The sequence below is a fragment of the Cryptomeria japonica genome, unplaced genomic scaffold, assembly GCF_030272615.1.
Source record: "Cryptomeria japonica unplaced genomic scaffold, Sugi_1.0 HiC_scaffold_20, whole genome shotgun sequence".
Lineage (NCBI taxonomy): Eukaryota > Viridiplantae > Streptophyta > Pinopsida > Cupressales > Cupressaceae > Cryptomeria > Cryptomeria japonica.
The window spans coordinates 690,543-712,500 of record NW_026728842.1 but is presented as its reverse complement, the minus strand read 5'-3'; the positions used below and the strand labels follow the sequence as shown (position 1 = coordinate 712,500).

Sequence of the window (21,958 nt, the reverse complement as noted above, 5' to 3'; positions counted from 1 at the left end):
AGTGTGCTCCAAGGTGCGGCGTGCACGTTGTCGGAGCCCGGTTTGCCCCGGGTGCGCACCTCGCCTGCACCTTGGCCGGGGTGGGCACCTTGGCTGGGTTTGCCCAGGGTGCGCTCCGAAGCGGGGTTACTGGAGCGCCCCCTCTTTTTTTGTCAGAGCGTTTGGTTGGGTTTCTCGCATTGGCTCTTCCCAGGCCCGGTTGTTGGGTGCGCTCCCACCCTGGCGCGCGCGAGGTTGGAAGTTGGGTTAATTGCCCGGGCGCGCACCTTCGCCAGGGTGGGCACCTTGGTGCGCACACCTTGGCTGGGCTGCGCACCAGGGCGGGCTCAAGATGGCACCAGCATTCCCTTTTTTTCACTATCTTTCAAAACGGAAATTTTAAAATCTCGTTTTTTTTTGCCTTTTATGGAAATTAGTGAAGGCATCGCATCAAAGGTGCGCACCTCGCTGCCCACCTTGGTGTGCTCCGAGGTGCCCACCACGGTGCGAACCCGGGAGCGCCCCGATGTGTGCTCCAAGGTGCGGCGTGCACGAAGTCGGACCCCGGTTTGCCCCGGGTGCGCACCTCGCGTGCACCTTGGTGCGCACACCTTGGCTGGGTTGCGCGCCCTGGTGGGCACCATGGTGCGCACCAAGGAGCGCTCCGAAGTGTGCTCCAAGGTGCGCCGTGCACGAAGTCGGAGCCCGGTTTGCCCCGGGTGCGCACCTCGCGTGCACCTTCGCCGCGGTGGGCACCATGGCGTGCACGAAGTCGGAGCCCGGTTTGCCCCGGGTGCGCACCTCGCGTGCACCTTCGCCGGGGTGGGCACCTTGGTGTGCAGACCTTGGCTGGGTTGCGCGCCCTGGTGGGCACCATGGTGCGCACCAAGGAGCGCTCCGAAGTGTGCTCCAAGGTGCGGCCTGCACGAAGTCGGAGCCCGGTTTGCCCCGGGTGTGCACCTCGGGTGGGCACCTTGGTGCGCATGCCTTGCCTGGGCTGCGCACCAGGGCGGGCTCAAGATGGCACCCGCGTTCCTTTTTTTTCACTATCTTTCAAAACGGAAATTTTAAAATCTCATTTTTTTTTGCCTTTTTCTGGAAATTAGTGAAGGCAGCGCATCAAAGGTGCGCAGCTCGCTGCCCACCACGGTGCGCAACGCCGGTGGGCACCCGGGAGTGCTTCGAAGTGTGCTCCAAGGTGCTGCGTGCACGTTGTCGGAGCCCGGTTTGCCCCGGGTGCGCACCTCGCGTGCACCTTCGTCGGGGTGGGCACCTTGGCTGGGTTTGCCCCGGCTGCGCTCCGAAGCGGGGTTATTGGAGCGCCGCCTCTTTTTTTGTCGGAGCGTTTGGTGGGGTTTCTCGCATTGGCTCTTCCCAGGCCCGGTTGCCACCCTGGCGCGCACGAAGTCGGAAGTAGGGTTAATTGCCCGGGTGCGCACCTTTGCCAGGGTGGGCACCTTGCCTGGGCTGCGCACCAGGGCGGGCTCAAGATGGCACCCGCGTTCCGTTTTTTTCACTATCTTTCAAAACGGAAATTTCAAAATCTCCTTTTTTTTTTGCCTTTTCTGGAAATTAGTGAAGGCAGCGCATCAAAGGTGCGCACCCGGGAGCGCTACGAAGTGTGCTCCAAGGTGCGGCGTGCACGTTGTCGGAGCCCGGTTTGCCTCGGGTGCGCACCTCGCCTGCACCTTGGCCGGGGTGGGCACCTTGGCTGGGTTTGCCCAGGGTGCGCTCCGGAGCGGGGTTACTGGAGCGCCCCCTCTTTTTTTGTCAGAGCGTTTGGTGGGGTTTCTCGCATTGGCTCTTCCCAGGCCCGGTTGTTGGGTGCGCTCCCACCCTGGCGCGCGCGAGGTTGGAAGTTGGGTTAATTGCCCGGGCGCGCACCTTCGCCAGGGTGGGCACCTTGGTGCGCACACCTTGGCTGGGCTGCGCACCAGGGCGGGCTCAAGATGGCACCAGCATTCCCTTTTTTTCACTATCTTTCAAAACGGAAATTTTAAAATCTCGTTTTTTTTTGCCTTTTATGGAAATTAGTGAAGGCATCGCATCAAAGGTGCGCACCTCGCTGCCCACCTTGGTGTGCTCCGAGGTGCCCACCACGGTGCGAACCCGGGAGCGCCCCGATGTGTGCTCCAAGGTGCGGCGTGCACGAAGTCGGACCCCGGTTTGCCCCGGGTGCGCACCTCGCGTGCACCTTGGTGCGCACACCTTGGCTGGGTTGCGCGCCCTGGTGGGCACCATGGTGCGCACCAAGGAGCGCTCCGAAGTGTGCTCCAAGGTGCACCGTGCACGAAGTCGGAGCCCGGTTTGCCCCGGGTGCGCACCTCGCGTGCACCTTCGCCGCGGTGGGCACCATGGCGTGCACGAAGTCGGAGCCCGGTTTGCCCCGGGTGCGCACCTCGCGTGCACCTTCGCCGGGGTGGGCACCTTGGTGTGCAGACCTTGGCTGGGTTGCGCGCCCTGGTGGGCACCATGGTGCGCACCAAGGAGCGCTCCGAAGTGTGCTCCAAGGTGCGGCCTGCACGAAGTCGGAGCCCGGTTTGCCCCGGGTGTGCACCTCGGGTGGGCACCTTGGTGCGCATGCCTTGCCTGGGCTGCGCACCAGGGCGGGCTCAAGATGGCACCCGCGTTCCTTTTTTTTCACTATCTTTCAAAACGGAAATTTTAAAATCTCATTTTTTTTTGCCTTTTTCTGGAAATTAGTGAAGGCAGCGCATCAAAGGTGCGCACCTCGCTGCCCACCACGGTGCGCAACGCCGGTGGGCACCCGGGAGTGCTTCGAAGTGTGCTCCAAGGTGCTGCGTGCACGTTGTCGGAGCCCGGTTTGCCCCGGGTGCGCACCTCGCGTGCACCTTCGTCGGGGTGGGCACCTTGGCTGGGTTTGCCCCGGCTGCGCTCCGAAGCGGGGTTATTGGAGCGCCGCCTCTTTTTTTGTCGGAGCGTTTGGTGGGGTTTCTCGCATTGGCTCTTCCCAGGCCCGGTTGCCACCCTGGCGCGCATGAAGTCGGAAGTAGGGTTAATTGCCCGGGTGCGCACCTTTGCCAGGGTGGGCACCTTGCCTGGGCTGCGCACCAGGGCGGGCTCAAGATGGCACCCGCGTTCCGTTTTTTTCACTATCTTTCAAAACGGAAATTTCAAAATCTCCTTTTTTTTTTGCCTTTTCTGGAAATTAGTGAAGGCAGCGCATCAAAGGTGCGCACCCGGGAGCGCTACGAAGTGTGCTCCAAGGTGCGGCGTGCACGTTGTCGGAGCCCGGTTTGCCTCGGGTGCGCACCTCGCCTGCACCTTGGCCGGGGTGGGCACCTTGGCTGGGTTTGCCCAGGGTGCGCTCCGGAGCGGGGTTACTGGAGCGCCCCCTCTTTTTTTGTCAGAGCGTTTGGTGGGGTTTCTCGCATTGGCTCTTCCCAGGCCCGGTTGTTGGGTGCGCTCCCACCCTGGCGCGCGCGAGGTTGGAAGTTGGGTTAATTGCCCGGGCGCGCACCTTCGCCAGGGTGGGCACCTTGGTGCGCACACCTTGGCTGGGCTGCGCACCAGGGCGGGCTCAAGATGGCACCAGCATTCCCTTTTTTTCACTATCTTTCAAAACGGAAATTTTAAAATCTCGTTTTTTTTTGCCTTTTATGGAAATTAGTGAAGGCATCGCATCAAAGGTGCGCACCTCGCTGCCCACCTTGGTGTGCTCCGAGGTGCCCACCACGGTGCGAACCCGGGAGCGCCCCGATGTGTGCTCCAAGGTGCGGCGTGCACGAAGTCGGACCCCGGTTTGCCCCGGGTGCGCACCTCGCGTGCACCTTGGTGCGCACACCTTGGCTGGGTTGCGCGCCCTGGTGGGCACCATGGTGCGCACCAAGGAGCGCTCCGAAGTGTGCTCCAAGGTGCGCCGTGCACGAAGTCGGAGCCCGGTTTGCCCCGGGTGCGCACCTCGCGTGCACCTTCGCCGCGGTGGGCACCATGGCGTGCACGAAGTCGGAGCCCGGTTTGCCCCGGGTGCGCACCTCGCGTGCACCTTCGCCGGGGTGGGCACCTTGGTGTGCAGACCTTGGCTGGGTTGCGCACCCTGGTGGGCACCATGGTGCGCACCAAGGAGCGCTCCGAAGTGTGCTCCAAGGTGCGGCCTGCACGAAGTCGGAGCCCGGTTTGCCCCGGGTGTGCACCTCGGGTGGGCACCTTGGTGCGCATGCCTTGCCTGGGCTGCGCACCAGGGCGGGCTCAAGATGGCACCCGCGTTCCTTTTTTTTCACTATCTTTCAAAACGGAAATTTTAAAATCTCATTTTTTTTTGCCTTTTTCTGGAAATTAGTGAAGGCAGCGCATCAAAGGTGCGCACCTCGCTGCCCACCACGGTGCGCAACGCCGGTGGGCACCCGGGAGTGCTTCGAAGTGTGCTCCAAGGTGCTGCGTGCACGTTGTCGGAGCCCGGTTTGCCCCGGGTGCGCACCTCGCGTGCACCTTCGTCGGGGTGGGCACCTTGGCTGGGTTTGCCCCGGCTGCGCTCCGAAGCGGGGTTATTGGAGCGCCGCCTCTTTTTTTGTCGGAGCGTTTGGTGGGGTTTCTCGCATTGGCTCTTCCCAGGCCCGGTTGCCACCCTGGCGCGCACGAAGTCGGAAGTAGGGTTAATTGCCCGGGTGCGCACCTTTGCCAGGGTGGGCACCTTGCCTGGGCTGCGCACCAGGGCGGGCTCAAGATGGCACCCGCGTTCCGTTTTTTTCACTATCTTTCAAAACGGAAATTTCAAAATCTCCTTTTTTTTTTGCCTTTTCTGGAAATTAGTGAAGGCAGCGCATCAAAGGTGCGCACCCGGGAGCGCTACGAAGTGTGCTCCAAGGTGCGGCGTGCACGTTGTCGGAGCCCGGTTTGCCCCGGGTGCGCACCTCGCCTGCACCTTGGCCGGGGTGGGCACCTTGGCTGGGTTTGCCCAGGGTGCGCTCCGGAGCGGGGTTACTGGAGCGCCCCCTCTTTTTTTGTCAGAGCGTTTGGTGGGGTTTCTCGCATTGGCTCTTCCCAGGCCCGGTTGTTGGGTGCGCTCCCACCCTGGCGCGCGCGAGGTTGGAAGTTGGGTTAATTGCCCGGGCGCGCACCTTCGCCAGGGTGGGCACCTTGGTGCGCACACCTTGGCTGGGCTGCGCACCAGGGCGGGCTCAAGATGGCACCAGCATTCCCTTTTTTTCACTATCTTTCAAAACGGAAATTTTAAAATCTCGTTTTTTTTTGCCTTTTATGGAAATTAGTGAAGGCATCGCATCAAAGGTGCGCACCTCGCTGCCCACCTTGGTGTGCTCCGAGGTGCCCACCACGGTGCGAACCCGGGAGCGCCCCGATGTGTGCTCCAAGGTGCGGCGTGCACGAAGTCGGACCCCGGTTTGCCCCGGGTGCGCACCTCGCGTGCACCTTGGTGCGCACACCTTGGCTGGGTTGCGCGCCCTGGTGGGCACCATGGTGCGCACCAAGGAGCGCTCCGAAGTGTGCTCCAAGGTGCGCCGTGCACGAAGTCGGAGCCCGGTTTGCCCCGGGTGCGCACCTCGCGTGCACCTTCGCCGCGGTGGGCACCATGGCGTGCACGAAGTCGGAGCCCGGTTTGCCCCGGGTGCGCACCTCGCGTGCACCTTCGCCGGGGTGGGCACCTTGGTGTGCAGACCTTGGCTGGGTTGCGCGCCCTGGTGGGCACCATGGTGCGCACCAAGGAGCGCTCCGAAGTGTGCTCCAAGGTGCGGCCTGCACGAAGTCGGAGCCCGGTTTGCCACCCTGGCGCGCACGAAGTCGGAAGTAGGGTTAATTGCCCGGGTGCGCACCTTTGCCAGGGTGGGCACCTTGCCTGGGCTGCGCACCAGGGCGGGCTCAAGATGGCACCCGCGTTCCATTTTTTTCACTATCTTTCAAAACGGAAATTTCAAAATCTCCTTTTTTTTTTGCCTTTTCTGGAAATTAGTGAAGGCAGCGCATCAAAGGTGCGCACCCGGGAGCGCTACGAAGTGTGCTCCAAGGTGCGGCGTGCACGTTGTCGGAGCCCGGTTTGCCCCGGGTGCGCACCTCGCCTGCACCTTGGCCGGGGTGGGCACCTTGGCTGGGTTTGCCCAGGGTGCGCTCCGAAGCGGGGTTACTGGAGCGCCCCCTCTTTTTTTGTCAGAGCGTTTGGTGGGGTTTCTCGCATTGGCTCTTCCCAGGCCCGGTTGTTGGGTGCGCTCCCACCCTGGCGCGCGCGAGGTTGGAAGTTGGGTTAATTGCCCGGGCGCGCACCTTCGCCAGGGTGGGCACCTTGGTGCGCACACCTTGGCTGGGCTGCGCACCAGGGCGGGCTCAAGATGGCACCAGCATTCCCTTTTTTTCACTATCTTTCAAAACGGAAATTTTAAAATCTCGTTTTTTTTTGCCTTTTATGGAAATTAGTGAAGGCATCGCATCAAAGGTGCGCACCTCGCTGCCCACCTTGGTGTGCTCCGAGGTGCCCACCACGGTGCGAACCCGGGAGCGCCCCGATGTGTGCTCCAAGGTGCGGCGTGCACGAAGTCGGACCCCGGTTTGCCCCGGGTGCGCACCTCGCGTGCACCTTGGTGCGCACACCTTGGCTGGGTTGCGCGCCCTGGTGGGCACCATGGTGCGCACCAAGGAGCGCTCCGAAGTGTGCTCCAAGGTGCGCCGTGCACGAAGTCGGAGCCCGGTTTGCCCCGGGTGCGCACCTCGCGTGCACCTTCGCCGCGGTGGGCACCATGGCGTGCACGAAGTCGGAGCCCGGTTTGCCCCGGGTGCGCACCTCGCGTGCACCTTCGCCGGGGTGGGCACCTTGGTGTGCAGACCTTGGCTGGGTTGCGCGCCCTGGTGGGCACCATGGTGCGCACCAAGGAGCGCTCCGAAGTGTGCTCCAAGGTGCGGCCTGCACGAAGTCGGAGCCCGGTTTGCCCCGGGTGTGCACCTCGGGTGGGCACCTTGGTGCGCATGCCTTGCCTGGGCTGCGCACCAGGGCGGGCTCAAGATGGCACCCGCGTTCCTTTTTTTTCACTATCTTTCAAAACGGAAATTTTAAAATCTCATTTTTTTTTGCCTTTTTCTGGAAATTAGTGAAGGCAGCGCATCAAAGGTGCGCACCTCGCTGCCCACCACGGTGCGCAACGCCGGTGGGCACCCGGGAGTGCTTCGAAGTGTGCTCCAAGGTGCTGCGTGCACGTTGTCGGAGCCCGGTTTGCCCCGGGTGCGCACCTCGCGTGCACCTTCGTCGGGGTGGGCACCTTGGCTGGGTTTGCCCCGGCTGCGCTCCGAAGCGGGGTTATTGGAGCGCCGCCTCTTTTTTTGTCGGAGCGTTTGGTGGGGTTTCTCGCATTGGCTCTTCCCAGGCCCGGTTGCCACCCTGGCGCGCATGAAGTCGGAAGTAGGGTTAATTGCCCGGGTGCGCACCTTTGCCAGGGTGGGCACCTTGCCTGGGCTGCGCACCAGGGCGGGCTCAAGATGGCACCCGCGTTCCGTTTTTTTCACTATCTTTCAAAACGGAAATTTCAAAATCTCCTTTTTTTTTTGCCTTTTCTGGAAATTAGTGAAGGCAGCGCATCAAAGGTGCGCACCCGGGAGCGCTACGAAGTGTGCTCCAAGGTGCGGCGTGCACGTTGTCGGAGCCCGGTTTGCCTCGGGTGCGCACCTCGCCTGCACCTTGGCCGGGGTGGGCACCTTGGCTGGGTTTGCCCAGGGTGCGCTCCGGAGCGGGGTTACTGGAGCGCCCCCTCTTTTTTTGTCAGAGCGTTTGGTGGGGTTTCTCGCATTGGCTCTTCCCAGGCCCGGTTGTTGGGTGCGCTCCCACCCTGGCGCGCGCGAGGTTGGAAGTTGGGTTAATTGCCCGGGCGCGCACCTTCGCCAGGGTGGGCACCTTGGTGCGCACACCTTGGCTGGGCTGCGCACCAGGGCGGGCTCAAGATGGCACCAGCATTCCCTTTTTTTCACTATCTTTCAAAACGGAAATTTTAAAATCTCGTTTTTTTTTGCCTTTTATGGAAATTAGTGAAGGCATCGCATCAAAGGTGCGCACCTCGCTGCCCACCTTGGTGTGCTCCGAGGTGCCCACCACGGTGCGAACCCGGGAGCGCCCCGATGTGTGCTCCAAGGTGCGGCGTGCACGAAGTCGGACCCCGGTTTGCCCCGGGTGCGCACCTCGCGTGCACCTTGGTGCGCACACCTTGGCTGGGTTGCGCGCCCTGGTGGGCACCATGGTGCGCACCAAGGAGCGCTCCGAAGTGTGCTCCAAGGTGCGCCGTGCACGAAGTCGGAGCCCGGTTTGCCCCGGGTGCGCACCTCGCGTGCACCTTCGCCGCGGTGGGCACCATGGCGTGCACGAAGTCGGAGCCCGGTTTGCCCCGGGTGCGCACCTCGCGTGCACCTTCGCCGGGGTGGGCACCTTGGTGTGCAGACCTTGGCTGGGTTGCGCGCCCTGGTGGGCACCATGGTGCGCACCAAGGAGCGCTCCGAAGTGTGCTCCAAGGTGCGGCCTGCACGAAGTCGGAGCCCGGTTTGCCCCGGGTGTGCACCTCGGGTGGGCACCTTGGTGCGCATGCCTTGCCTGGGCTGCGCACCAGGGCGGGCTCAAGATGGCACCCGCGTTCCTTTTTTTTCACTATCTTTCAAAACGGAAATTTTAAAATCTCATTTTTTTTTGCCTTTTTCTGGAAATTAGTGAAGGCAGCGCATCAAAGGTGCGCACCTCGCTGCCCACCACGGTGCGCAACGCCGGTGGGCACCCGGGAGTGCTTCGAAGTGTGCTCCAAGGTGCTGCGTGCACGTTGTCGGAGCCCGGTTTGCCCCGGGTGCGCACCTCGCGTGCACCTTCGTCGGGGTGGGCACCTTGGCTGGGTTTGCCCCGGCTGCGCTCCGAAGCGGGGTTATTGGAGCGCCGCCTCTTTTTTTGTCGGAGCGTTTGGTGGGGTTTCTCGCATTGGCTCTTCCCAGGCCCGGTTGCCACCCTGGCGCGCACGAAGTCGGAAGTAGGGTTAATTGCCCGGGTGCGCACCTTTGCCAGGGTGGGCACCTTGCCTGGGCTGCGCACCAGGGCGGGCTCAAGATGGCACCCGCGTTCCGTTTTTTTCACTATCTTTCAAAACGGAAATTTCAAAATCTCCTTTTTTTTTTGCCTTTTCTGGAAATTAGTGAAGGCAGCGCATCAAAGGTGCGCACCCGGGAGCGCTACGAAGTGTGCTCCAAGGTGCGGCGTGCACGTTGTCGGAGCCCGGTTTGCCCCGGGTGCGCACCTCGCCTGCACCTTGGCCGGGGTGGGCACCTTGGCTGGGTTTGCCCAGGGTGCGCTCCGGAGCGGGGTTACTGGAGCGCCCCCTCTTTTTTTGTCAGAGCGTTTGGTGGGGTTTCTCGCATTGGCTCTTCCCAGGCCCGGTTGTTGGGTGCGCTCCCACCCTGGCGCGCGCGAGGTTGGAAGTTGGGTTAATTGCCCGGGCGCGCACCTTCGCCAGGGTGGGCACCTTGGTGCGCACACCTTGGCTGGGCTGCGCACCAGGGCGGGCTCAAGATGGCACCAGCATTCCCTTTTTTTCACTATCTTTCAAAACGGAAATTTTAAAATCTCGTTTTTTTTTGCCTTTTATGGAAATTAGTGAAGGCATCGCATCAAAGGTGCGCACCTCGCTGCCCACCTTGGTGTGCTCCGAGGTGCCCACCACGGTGCGAACCCGGGAGCGCCCCGATGTGTGCTCCAAGGTGCGGCGTGCACGAAGTCGGACCCCGGTTTGCCCCGGGTGCGCACCTCGCGTGCACCTTGGTGCGCACACCTTGGCTGGGTTGCGCGCCCTGGTGGGCACCATGGTGCGCACCAAGGAGCGCTCCGAAGTGTGCTCCAAGGTGCGCCGTGCACGAAGTCGGAGCCCGGTTTGCCCCGGGTGCGCACCTCGCGTGCACCTTCGCCGCGGTGGGCACCATGGCGTGCACGAAGTCGGAGCCCGGTTTGCCCCGGGTGCGCACCTCGCGTGCACCTTCGCCGGGGTGGGCACCTTGGTGTGCAGACCTTGGCTGGGTTGCGCGCCCTGGTGGGCACCATGGTGCGCACCAAGGAGCGCTCCGAAGTGTGCTCCAAGGTGCGGCCTGCACGAAGTCGGAGCCCGGTTTGCCACCCTGGCGCGCACGAAGTCGGAAGTAGGGTTAATTGCCCGGGTGCGCACCTTTGCCAGGGTGGGCACCTTGCCTGGGCTGCGCACCAGGGCGGGCTCAAGATGGCACCCGCGTTCCATTTTTTTCACTATCTTTCAAAACGGAAATTTCAAAATCTCCTTTTTTTTTTGCCTTTTCTGGAAATTAGTGAAGGCAGCGCATCAAAGGTGCGCACCCGGGAGCGCTACGAAGTGTGCTCCAAGGTGCGGCGTGCACGTTGTCGGAGCCCGGTTTGCCCCGGGTGCGCACCTCGCCTGCACCTTGGCCGGGGTGGGCACCTTGGCTGGGTTTGCCCAGGGTGCGCTCCGAAGCGGGGTTACTGGAGCGCCCCCTCTTTTTTTGTCAGAGCGTTTGGTGGGGTTTCTCGCATTGGCTCTTCCCAGGCCCGGTTGTTGGGTGCGCTCCCACCCTGGCGCGCGCGAGGTTGGAAGTTGGGTTAATTGCCCGGGCGCGCACCTTCGCCAGGGTGGGCACCTTGGTGCGCACACCTTGGCTGGGCTGCGCACCAGGGCGGGCTCAAGATGGCACCAGCATTCCCTTTTTTTCACTATCTTTCAAAACGGAAATTTTAAAATCTCGTTTTTTTTTGCCTTTTATGGAAATTAGTGAAGGCATCGCATCAAAGGTGCGCACCTCGCTGCCCACCTTGGTGTGCTCCGAGGTGCCCACCACGGTGCGAACCCGGGAGCGCCCCGATGTGTGCTCCAAGGTGCGGCGTGCACGAAGTCGGACCCCGGTTTGCCCCGGGTGCGCACCTCGCGTGCACCTTGGTGCGCACACCTTGGCTGGGTTGCGCGCCCTGGTGGGCACCATGGTGCGCACCAAGGAGCGCTCCGAAGTGTGCTCCAAGGTGCGCCGTGCACGAAGTCGGAGCCCGGTTTGCCCCGGGTGCGCACCTCGCGTGCACCTTCGCCGCGGTGGGCACCATGGCGTGCACGAAGTCGGAGCCCGGTTTGCCCCGGGTGCGCACCTCGCGTGCACCTTCGCCGGGGTGGGCACCTTGGTGTGCAGACCTTGGCTGGGTTGCGCGCCCTGGTGGGCACCATGGTGCGCACCAAGGAGCGCTCCGAAGTGTGCTCCAAGGTGCGGCCTGCACGAAGTCGGAGCCCGGTTTGCCCCGGGTGTGCACCTCGGGTGGGCACCTTGGTGCGCATGCCTTGCCTGGGCTGCGCACCAGGGCGGGCTCAAGATGGCACCCGCGTTCCTTTTTTTTCACTATCTTTCAAAACGGAAATTTTAAAATCTCATTTTTTTTTGCCTTTTTCTGGAAATTAGTGAAGGCAGCGCATCAAAGGTGCGCACCTCGCTGCCCACCACGGTGCGCAACGCCGGTGGGCACCCGGGAGTGCTTCGAAGTGTGCTCCAAGGTGCTGCGTGCACGTTGTCGGAGCCCGGTTTGCCCCGGGTGCGCTCCTCGCGTGCACCTTCGTCGGGGTGGGCACCTTGGCTGGGTTTGCCCCGGCTGCGCTCCGAAGCGGGGTTATTGGAGCGCCGCCTCTTTTTTTGTCGGAGCGTTTGGTGGGGTTTCTCGCATTGGCTCTTCCCAGGCCCGGTTGCCACCCTGGCGCGCACGAAGTCGGAAGTAGGGTTAATTGCCCGGGTGCGCACCTTTGCCAGGGTGGGCACCTTGCCTGGGCTGCGCACCAGGGCGGGCTCAAGATGGCACCCGCGTTCCGTTTTTTTCACTATCTTTCAAAACGGAAATTTCAAAATCTCCTTTTTTTTTTGCCTTTTCTGGAAATTAGTGAAGGCAGCGCATCAAAGGTGCGCACCCGGGAGCGCTACGAAGTGTGCTCCAAGGTGCGGCGTGCACGTTGTCGGAGCCCGGTTTGCCCCGGGTGCGCACCTCGCCTGCACCTTGGCCGGGGTGGGCACCTTGGCTGGGTTTGCCCAGGGTGCGCTCCGAAGCGGGGTTACTGGAGCGCCCCCTCTTTTTTTGTCAGAGCGTTTGGTGGGGTTTCTCGCATTGGCTCTTCCCAGGCCCGGTTGTTGGGTGCACTCCCACCCTGGCGCGCGCGAGGTTGGAAGTTGGGTTAATTGCCCGGGCGCGCACCTTCGCCAGGGTGGGCACCTTGGTGCGCACACCTTGGCTGGGCTGCGCACCAGGGCGGGCTCAAGATGGCACCAGCATTCCCTTTTTTTCACTATCTTTCAAAACGGAAATTTTAAAATCTCGTTTTTTTTTGCCTTTTATGGAAATTAGTGAAGGCATCGCATCAAAGGTGCGCACCTCGCTGCCCACCTTGGTGTGCTCCGAGGTGCCCACCACGGTGCGAACCCGGGAGCGCCTCGATGTGTGCTCCAAGGTGCGGCGTGCACGAAGTCGGACCCCGGTTTGCCCCGGGTGCGCACCTCGCGTGCACCTTGGTGCGCACACCTTGGCTGGGTTGCGCGCCCTGGTGGGCACCATGGTGCGCACCAAGGAGCGCTCCGAAGTGTGCTCCAAGGTGCGCCGTGCACGAAGTCGGAGCCCGGTTTGCCCCGGGTGCGCACCTCGCGTGCACCTTCGCCGCGGTGGGCACCATGGCGTGCACGAAGTCGGAGCCCGGTTTGCCCCGGGTGCGCACCTCGCGTGCACCTTCGCCGGGGTGGGCACCTTGGTGTGCAGACCTTGGCTGGGTTGCGCGCCCTGGTGGGCACCATGGTGCGCACCAAGGAGCGCTCCGAAGTGTGCTCCAAGGTGCGGCCTGCACGAAGTCGGAGTCCGGTTTGCCCCGGGTGCGCACCATGGCGTGCACGAAGTCGGAGCCCGGTTTGCCCCGGGTGCGCACCTCGCGTGCACCTTCGCCGGGGTGGGCACCTCGGCTGGTTTGCGCGCCCTGGTGCGCACCAAGGAGCGCTCCGAAGTGTGCTCCAAGGTGCGGCGTGCACGAAGTCGGAGCCCGGTTTGCCCCGGGTGCGCACCTCGCGTGCACCTTCGCCGCGGTGGGCACCTTGGCTGGGTTGGGCACCATTGAGCGCTCCGAAGTTTGCTCCAAGGTGCGCACCATGGCCCTCCAAGGTGCGCAGCATGGCGTGCACGAAGTCGGAGCCCGGTTTGCCCCGGGTGCGCACCTCGCGTGCACCTTCGCCAGGGTGGGCACCTCGGTGCGCACACCTTCTCAATGTTTTCTTGCCTTTTCTGGAAATTGGTGAAGGCAGCGCATCAAAGGTGCGCACCTCGGTGTGCTCCGAGGTGCGAACCCGAGAGCGCTTCGAGGTGCGCACGAAGTCAAAAGTCGGGTTAATTGCATTGTTTTCCCCGGGTGCGCTCCGAGGTGCGCAACATCGGTGCGCACCAAGGAGGGCTCCGAAGTGTGCTCCAAGGTGCGCACGATGGCGTGCACCTCTGGTGCGCACGATTCGGAGCTCGGTTTGCCCGGGGTGCGCACACCTTGGCTGGGTTGCGCACCTTTTGTGCGCTCCATGGTGCGTACGAAGTCGGAGCTCGGTTTGCCCCGGGTGCGCACCTTGATGCGCACGCCTTGGCTGGGCTGCGCACCTTGGTGGGCGCCTCCAAGGTGCGCACGAAGTCGAAGCTCGGTTTGCCCCGGGTGCGCACCTTGGTGGGCGCCATGGTGCACTCCGAGGTGCCCAAGATTGGTGCGCACCAAGGAGCGCTCCGAAGTGCGCTCCAAGGTGCGCAGGTGCGCGCGAAGTCGAAAGTTGGGTTAATTGTCCGGTTTGCCTCGGGTGCGCACCTTGCGTGCACCTTCGCCAGGGTGGGCGCCTTGGTGCGCACACCTTGGCTGGGCTGCGCACCCGGGCGCGCACACCTTGGCACCCGCGTTTCCTTCATTTTAAATTTTTTTTTTTTACAATCTCTCAAGTGGGAAATTCTATAATCTCAACTTTTTTTGCCTTTTCAGGAAACTTTTGAATGGAGCGCATCATTGGTGCGCTCCGAAGTGTGCTCCAAGGTGCGCACCTCTGGTGCGCTCCAAAGCTCTCTCCAGCTGCGTGCACCTGCCCCGGGCGCGCACCCGGCCCCGCCCAGCTTCGCTCACCTGTCCCGGGCGTCTGGTGCGGAACCTTAGAGTAAGAAACATCACCGTGCACCTTGGCCAACGTGCGCGACTCGACCGAGCGCGCACTGGCCGAGGTGCACACCGATTTCACCTGGGTGCGCGCGCAGCACCTCGGGCGCACCGGGGTGCGCGCACAACGCCCGGGTTGCACCGTGGCCTGTGTGCTCGGGGCGCCTCGGGTGCGCGCTCGGTGTCGCCCCGGCGCGCGCGGTAGTGCGGGCAACGCACCCCGGCCCGGCCCGGCCCCGACGAGAACGCAAACGGGCAAAAGGTTAATTCAAATAGCATTGCGACGCCCGGCGAAAAACTAAAAAAGGGTGCAACACCGGGACTTCCCGGGAGGTCACCCATCCCAGTACTACTCCGGCCCAAGCGCGCTTAACTGCGGAGTTCTGATGGGATCCGGTGCACTAACGCTGGTATGATCGCACCCGTTATGAGCTTGTCGCAGTGTGTACTTAGCAAACCGCGACCCACGTGCGAATCCACCCCGGCCACCCACCCCCGTCGAGGTGCACACCCTCCCTCGCGAAGTGCGCCCCGTTCGCCAAGTGTGAGCCCTGCCCGGGTGCACGCACCTTGCTAGGGCATCGGGTGTGCACCCGGCCCGGCCTACGTGCGTGCACCTGGACGGGGCGTCGTGTGCGTGCAGTGTCCCGTCTGCAACGCGGTGCCCACACACCACCTCGGGCGCAACGACCTGCGCTCACATGTGGGCCGAGTGCACCTTGGTGCATGTTCGGGGCGCCTCGGGTGCACGCTCGATCTTGCCCCGGTGCACCAAGGCGCTCGGTTTGCCCCGGGTGCGCACTTGGTGCAAGGTGGGCACCCAAAATAGGGATCAAGCACCAAAACACAAGTTTCGGGATGCAAAATGGGACCCAAGGACCACAAATGCGTTCCAAGACCCATGATGGGTCCACGAGAACAAAAATGTGTTCCGAGACTTAATAAACAAATATTGGGTTTTAGGAGAAGAAACATGCTCTGATGCCCAAAACGAGAATCGACCCCGAAAAGGCCACAGGCCAAAAGTGGGATGCGAGACAAAAAAAAATGGGACCCGAGGACCAAAATTGGGTTCCCAGGTCGAAGACAGGGCAACCGGACAAGAAACGACCTCTAAGGCTCGAAATGAGTCCCGACGACTAAAACTTGACAAGAAGCACCCATCAGGCACCCAACTCGACACCCATGGGATGCCGACCCACCCGGGCTTCCACCTAGCACACCTTGGCACCCACCCACCCTCACACCCAACCTCGCACCCAACTTAGCACCTTTGAACCCACATTGGCACTCACCCTGACCCTGGCACCTTGGAACCCACATTGGCACTCACCTTGACCCTGGCACCCACCTTTGCACTCACCTTGGGACCCACCCTGGCTCCCACCTCGGCACCCACCCAGACACCCACCTTGGTTCCTTGGCACCCACCTTGGATCCTTGGCACCCACCCCGACACCCACCTTGGCACGCAACTTGGCTACTTGCCACCCACCTTGGCTCCTTGAAGCCCACCCCGACAACCACCCCGTGACCTACCCTGGCTAGGGTTGGTGCACACCCACCCTGGTGCCCACCTTGGCACCCACCCTATGACCCACCTTGGCACGCACCTTAGTACCCACCCCGTTACCCACCCTAGGACCCACCCCGTGACCCACCTTGGCCAGGGTGGGTGCACCCACCCTGGTGCCCACCTTGGCACCCACCCATCCTAGCACCCAGCCTGTGACCGGGCTTGGAACCCAACCTTGCACCCGTCTTGGCCAGTGTGGGTGCGCACCCATCCTGGCACCCACGTTGTGACACACCCTTTAACCCACGCACCCTAGCACCCACGTTGGCACCCACCTTGGAACCCAACTTGGCACCCACCTCGGCACCCACCTTGACACTTGTGGACCCACCTTGCCACTCACCCTAGCATCGACCCATCCTAGCACCCACCCTGGCACCTTTGCACCCTAGCACTCACCCATCCTAGCACCTAACCTGTGACCCACCTTGACACTCACCCTCGCACCCACCTTGGAACCCAACCTAGCACCCACCCACCCTGACACCAACCCTAGCACCTACCCACCCTTGCACCCACCCTGTGACCCATCTTGGCACCCACCCATCCTACCACTCAACCTATCACCCACCTTCTCACCCACCTTGGCATCCACCTTAGCACCCACCCACACTGGCACCTTGGCACCCACCTCGGGCAAGGTGGGTGCACACCCACCCTGGCACCCAATTTAGAACCCACCGAGCATGTTACCCACCTTGGCACCCACATTGCAGCCCACCCTAGTACCCACCCTATGACCCACATTGGCATCCACACCCTAGCACCCAGGCACCTCGACACCCGCCTTGACACCCACCCTAGCACTGAACCTGTGACCCACCTTGGAACTCACCCTAGAACCCACCCACCCTGTGAACCACCTTGGCATCCACCTTAGCACCCACCCACCTTGGCACCCACTCTAGCACTCACCCATCCTAACACCCAACTTGTTACCCACCTTGGCACCCGCCCTCGCGTCCACCTTGAAACCCACCCTAGCACCCACCCACGCAGGAGCCCACCTTGGCACCCAACCTAACACCCACGCATCCTGGCACCCAACTTGTGACCCACCTTGGAACCCACCCTAGTACCCACCTTTGAACCCACTATATCACCAACCCACCTTGGCACCCACCCTATGACCCTCTTTGGAATCCACCCTAGCACGCACCCACCCTGGCACCCACCATGGAGCGCACCCTAGCACCCACCCACCTCGGCACGCACCTCAACACCCACCTTGGTGTGCGCACTGCGCCAACCTCTCAAAGACCCTATGTGGTGCGCTCCAAAGTGTACACCTTTGGTGCGCTCCAAGGTGCGCACCTTTGGTGCACACCAAAGTGTGCACCGAGGTGAGCACCAAAGTGCACTCCAGGGTGCACACCAAGGCGCGCACCTTTGGTGCGGTCAATGCAAACGAATTCGGAAGTTGGGGTCGATGTCGTAATCGTTGCTGCAGACTACACGTATGAGAATCGGACAAATAGCTTTATATAGGGGAGGTGTTGCGTTTGATGGGTCGACTCCCCTGGTTGTGTGCACTGCACCAACTTCAAAGACCCTGTCTTGTTTAAGAAGTCAAAAGTTGGGGTGGATGTCCTAATCATTGCTGCAGTCTACGCATGTATGAGAATCAGACAAATAGCTTATATAGGGGAGGTGTTGCATTCGGTGGGTTGACTCCCCTGGTTGTGCGCACTGCGCCAACCTCAAAGACCTTGTTTTCGTTTAGAAGCCGAAAGTTGGGGTCGATGTCCTAATTGCTCTTGCAGGCTACGCATGTATGAGAATCAGACAAATAGCTTATATAGGGGAGGTGTTGGGTTTGATGGGTCGACTCCCCTGGTTGTGCGCATTGCGCCAACCTCAAAGACCCTGCATTGCGGATGAAGTCGAAAGTCAGAGTTTGGTGTGCTACAAGGTGTGGTCGAAGGTGCTCACCTAGGTGTGCACCTTTGGAGCGCAGGAAAAGTGCCCTCCAAAAGTGCGCACCTTTGGAGTGCACAAAAGTGCCCTCCAAAAGTGCGCACCTTTGGAGCGCAGAAAAGTGCCCTCCAAAAAGTGCCCTCCAAAAGTGCGCACCTTTGGAGCGCAGAAAAGTGCCCTCCAAAAAGTGCCCTCCAAAAGTGCGCACCTTTGGAGCGCAGAAAAGTGCCCTCCAAAAAGTGCCCTCCAAAAGTGCGCACCTTTGGAGCGCAGAAAAGTGCCCTCCAAAAAGTGCCCTCCAAAAGTGCGCACCTTTGGAGCGCAGAAAAGTGCCCTCCAAAAAGTGCCCTCCAAAAGTGCGCACCTTTGGAGCGCAGAAAAGTGCCCTCCAAAAAGTGCCCTCCAAAAGTGCGCACCTTTGGAGCGCAGAAAAGTGCCCTCCAAAAAGTGCCCTCCAAAAGTGCGCACCTTTGGAGCGCAGAAAAGTGCCCTCCAAAAAGTGCCCTCCAAAAGTGCGCACTTTTGGTGCGCACCAAAAGTGCGCACTTTTGGTGCGCACCAAGGCGCTGGTTCGGTCGTTGCAGGCGAGTTCGGAAGTTGGGGTCGATGTCCTGAGCGGAGGTGCAAACTACACAGGTGTCGGAATCGGACAAATAGCTTATATAGGGGAGGTGTATGCTTCGATGGGTCGACTCCCCAGGTTGAGCGCACCGCGCCAACCTCAAAGACCCTACGGTATGGATGAAGTCGGAAGTTGGGTCCGATGACCGATTCGATTAGTAGGTATGCTCATGAGGTCGGAATTTGGGTCCGATGACCTGCCATGTGTAGGAAGGCGAATGTTGGCACTGTGCGTTGCAAGGTGCACACCAAGGCGCTGGTGCGGTCTTTTTAGTCGAGTTCGGAAGTTGGGGTCGATGTCCTGATCGGAGGTGCAAGCTACACAGGTGTGGGAATCGGACAAATAGCTTATATAGGGGAGGTGTATGCTTCGTTGGGTCGACTCCCCGGGTTGAGCGCACCGCGCCAACCTCAAAGACCCTACGGTATGGATGAAGTCGGAAGTTGGGTCCGATGACCGATTCGATATGTAGGCATACTCGCGAGGTCGGAATTTGGGTCCGATGACCTGCCATGTTGAGGAAGGCGAATGTTGGCACTGTGCGTTGCAAGGTGCGCACCAAGGCGCTGGTTCGGTCGTTGCAGGCGAGTTCGGAAGTTGGGGTCGATGTCCTGATCGGAGGTGCAAACTACACAGGTGTGGGAATCGGACAAATAGCTTATATAGGGGAGGTGTATGCTTCGTTGGGTCGACTCCCCGGGTTGAGCGCACCGCGCCAACCTCAAAGACCCTACGGTATGGATGAAGTCGGAAGTTGGGTCCGATGACCGATTCGATATGTAGGCATACTCGCGAGGTCGGAATTTGGGTCCGATGACCTGCCATGTGCAGGAAGGCGAATGTTGGGACTGTGCGTCGCAAGGTGCGCACCAAGGCGCTGGTGCCGTCGTTGCAGTCGAGTTCGGAAGTTGGGGTCGATGTCCTGGTCAGAGGTGCAAACTACACAGGTGTGGGAATCGGACAAATAGCTTATATAGGGGAGGTGTATGCTTCGATGGGTCGACTCCCCGGGTTGAGCGCACCGCGCCAACCTCAGAGACCCTACAGTATGGATGAAGTCGGAAGTTGGGTCCGATGACCGATTCGATACGTATGCATATTCGCGAGGTCTGAATTTGTGTCCGATGACCTGCCATGCGCAGGAAGGCGGAATTTGGGTCCGATGACCGAGTTGATGGCGTGCCATGCGCAGAAAGGCGGAATTTGGGTCCGATGACCGAGTTGATGTTGATGGCCCGCCATGCATAGGAAGGCGGAATTTGGGTCCGATGACCGATTTGAAGGCGTGCCATACGCAGAAAGGCGGAGTTTGGGTCCGATGACCGAGTTGATATTGATGGCCCGCCATGCGCAGGAAGGCAGAATTTGGGTCCGATGACCTGACATACGCATGGAGTCCGACTCGGGGGCCGATGTTCGATTCGATGACTTGCATTGTGGGTAAAGTCGGAAGTTGTGGTCTTTGACCCGATTCGATGACCAGACTTCGGCTGCTTGAGAATCGGACAAATAACTTATATAGGGGAGGTAGTGTTCTCGAGCATCCTCCCCCCGTGCCCGTTTATGTCGATTGATGCTGGTGCTCTACTGGTTGGAGAGCTCGGATGCAAAAATCTTGCACCAGGATTTATCGATTGTGATGGACACGGCAAGTCTCCTGATTGCTATGCAGGAGCTCATCGTGAATCTCTATGCGGCCTTGGTATGGACTCGACCTGCGGAATGGTTCGGCAATGGTAGTCGCTCCAACACGTCCTTGCAGTGGCCACAGAGGTGATTCAACTAGAGCTCCAGTCTAGCTTTTGGGTTGCTTGGCGGACTGGTATAGCCGCGATCGAGTTCCGGCCATGAACGTTTTAGATAGCTCTTGGGCTTTCTGGGACGGAAGTCGGAAGTTTGGGCTGTTGTCCGATTTGATGACCATTCTTCGGATGTGTGAGAATCGGACAAATAACTTATATAGGGGACTGTGTTGTCTCACGCAGCCCCCTCCGTGCCCCTCTATCTCGACCGATGTTGGTGCTTGAAAGGGTTGGGATCGCTCGGATTTATAAACGTGCACCACCATTTGTCGAGTGTGAGGGACGCGGCAGGTCTCCTAAATGCTATGCGGGCGCTCTCTGAGAATCTCTATCCGGCCTCGACACAAACTAGTCTTGCTGAATGGTTTGGCACTGGTAGTCGATCTAACACGTCGTTGTTGTGGCCGCCTAGGCGATTCGATTCGAGCCCCCGTCTAGCTTTTGGGTTGCTTGGCGGATTTTGCCCTATCCGCAAGTGAGCTCGGTCCCTAAACGTTCGAGAAACCTGATTGCTATGTGCCGACTCTCTTTCTTGCGAGCCTCCATCTAGCTTTTGGGTCTCTACGGAACGGAAGTCGGAATCTGGGACCGTTGTTTGATTCGACGAGGCAGACTACGGTTGTGCGAGAATCGGACAAATAACTTATATAGGGGAGGTGTTGACTGGAGCATTCTCCCCCGTGCCCCTCTAACTCGACCAATGCTGGCGCTCGAACGGTGGTAGCGCTCGGATTTTCATTGAGCGCCAGCATTGGTCGATTTAGAGGGGCATGCGAGATTCCCGAATGCTATGCGAGGGCTCTAACGGAAATGTCTATTGGTTTCGGTATGGATGCAATTGCGAGTGGTTCGGCAAAGGTAGTCGTTCCGATGCGTCCATGTCGTGGCCAAATCGATAATTCGATTTGAGCCCTCGTATAGCATTTGGGTCTCTCGATGTGATTCCGCATTCCAGTCCCTTTGGGCACTGCTTGAGCCGCATCCCAGGGGGTTCCCTTCCCAATAATCTGCCTCGCAACCCGATTGCTATGCGGTGAGGCTCCTCGGCCGCCTCGGAACTATCTGTGTATCAGACGCATCGCGGGATAAGGGGTTGGCAACGGTAGTCGCCCCAAGCGCGTCCGATGCTTGGACCATTCCGAGGCGGCCCTGAAGCCTCTTCCGTCTAGCCGTTGGGTCCTTCTCGCCGCATCCCTCGCCTCGCACCCCGATTGCTATGCGGTGAGGCTCCTCGGCCGCCTTGGAACTATCTGTGTATCGGACGCGTCGCGGGATAAGGGGTTGTCACTGGTAGTCGCCCCAAGCGCGTCCGATGCTTGGACCATTCCGAGGCGGCCCTGAAGCCTCTTCCGTCTAGCCGTTGGGTCCTTCTCGCCGCATCCCTCGCCTCGCACCCCGATTGCTATGCGGTGAGGCTCCTCGGCCGCCTTGGAACTATCTGTGTATCGGACGCGTCGCGGGATAAGGGGTTGTCACTGGTAGTCGCCCCAAGCGCGTCCGATGCTTGGACCATTCCGAGGCGGCCCTGAAGCCTCTTCCGTCTAGCCGTTGGGTCCTTCTCGCCGCATCCCTCGCCTCGCACCCCGATTGCTATGCGGTGAGGCTCCTCGGCCGCCTTGGAACTATCTGTGTATCAGACGCGTCGCGGGATAAGGGGTTGTCACTGGTAGTCGCCCCAAGCGCGTCCGATGCTTGGACCATTCCGAGGCGGCCCTGAAGCCTCTTCCGTCTAGCCGTTGGGTCCTTCTCGCCGCATCCCTCGCCTCGCACCCCGATTGCTATGCGGTGAGGCTCCTCGGCCGCCTTGGAACTATCTGTGTATCGGACGCGTCGCGGGATAAGGGGTTGTCACTGGTAGTCGCCCCAAGCGCGTCCGATGCTTGGACCATTCCGAGGCGGCCCTGAAGCCTCTTCCGTC

The 21,958-nt window shown here is 60.9% G+C and overlaps 1 non-coding gene across 1 annotated transcript; it reads right to left on the bottom strand.

Annotated features, from left to right (window-relative positions):
• Nucleotides 1-14,428: 14,428 nt before the first annotated feature.
• On the bottom strand, nucleotides 14,429-14,547 carry LOC131861034 (5S ribosomal RNA). The gene has a single exon (XR_009360117.1). It is a non-coding gene; the product is annotated as a 5S ribosomal RNA (ribosomal RNA).
• Between the last annotated feature and the right edge of the window lie 7,411 nt (nucleotides 14,548-21,958).